Source organism: Protopterus annectens, chromosome 2.part1 (genome assembly GCF_019279795.1).
Source record: "Protopterus annectens isolate FY-2018-M chromosome 2.part1, PAN1.0, whole genome shotgun sequence".
NCBI lineage: Eukaryota > Metazoa > Chordata > Ceratodontiformes > Protopteridae > Protopterus > Protopterus annectens.
The window spans coordinates 1,724,692,849-1,724,694,470 of record NC_056729.1 but is presented as its reverse complement, the minus strand read 5'-3'; positions in this window follow the sequence as shown (position 1 = coordinate 1,724,694,470).

The following is a 1,622-nucleotide window of genomic DNA, read 5'->3' as shown; positions in this document are numbered from 1 at the left end:
TCTCATCTCCCAGTTTCTTTTGGGGTCCCCCAAGGTTCCATCCTTGGCCCCCTCCAATTCTCTCTTTTCATCAACAACCTTCATGCCTCCACCAGACATGCCACACTCATGCAATATGCAGATGACTCCACCCTCATCTGCTCTGCCCCCACTCTATCAAAAGAAATCACCCAGAAGTCATTCACATCTGTAGAAAGCTGGCTTTCCAATGCTCAACTTCTGCTCAATCCCAACAAAACCAAATTTCTTATCTTTCAACCCTCTAAATCTAACTAGTCTACCACCCTCTTCAACATTCATGGCAAGGACAACACCGTCATCTACCCATCAGATCACACCAAATTTCTAGGTGTGGAGTTTGGCAACAATCTCATATTTGACCTCCACATATCTCTTACCATAAAAAAAGTTCATAAAAAACTCTGGGCACTATATAGAAACACACAATACCTAACCAAGACAGCCAGGACTGCTACTGCAACTCCCAGCTAATCTGCACCCTACTCTATGCTTCTCCCATACTCACCAACCCTAGACAGACTGACCTAAAAAGACTAGAAGCCTGTTACAATAGAATTGCTAAATTTGCAACAGGCGCATCCTGCCGCAGCCACCACTGTAACTCACTTAGGGAACTTGATTGGATGAACTCCCGCAGCTTCTTCACCTGAATCAACTCTCACCTGCATACAAACTAATAAACTATCCCCATAAGATCCCATCACTCCTAAACCTTCTCCAACCATACTCCTCTTCCAGACCCCTAAGATCCAACAGCAAAAATCTACTTCTCACCACCAAACCTAAAAACTTAGCAGGAAAAGCCTTATTCTCTTGTGTCACTTCTAAACTATGGAACAACTTCCCTACCTCAATAACCAAGTTACCATCCTGCAGTCTATTCAAAACCACTCTCAAATCCCACCTAAAAATGCACTGGCTCTGCCTTTGCTCCAACCCTGAGTAACAAAAACTCCCAGCCTCTTAGTACAGTGTTAGGTATCATCATTTTATCAACTCAAATTAATATCAGCCTAATATTCATTACCCACTGTATGTTCTGTATCCTACTATTGTTTTGGTACTCTGCATGTCAAGGTCTTTACTGTAACTCAACTACTATTGTAACATTCTGCATTATACGATTTTATTTACTTGTGAAGCTTTTCTAACCAGGCCTCCACTGAAAAAGGACCTGTGTCCAGTTGGAATTTCCCGATAAATAAATAAACAAATAATCATGGTTTAAAATTGAAATAGGCCTGTATGAAGCTGGATCTGATGGATCTTTACCTACTTTAAGTATTACAGCCACCACAGCTTTTTTCCATGATGTTGGTGCCTCCCCTGCTTTCAAAATACTGTCAAACAAAACCTTCCTGATGTTTATCACTTTCTTCCCTCCTAGCTTCCAAACATCCATCCGAATACCATCCATGCCTGTAGACTTTCCTGCTGATTAGTTACACATCACCATATTTATTTTATCTCCTCCTATCTTAATTTTTAATTCAAATGCTAATACAAATATTAAAGTTTTTTAAATATCATAGGAATTAATTAATTGTTGTTAAATTATTTTAATATTTATATTATTTTATTGCTGAATATTTGGAATGTTC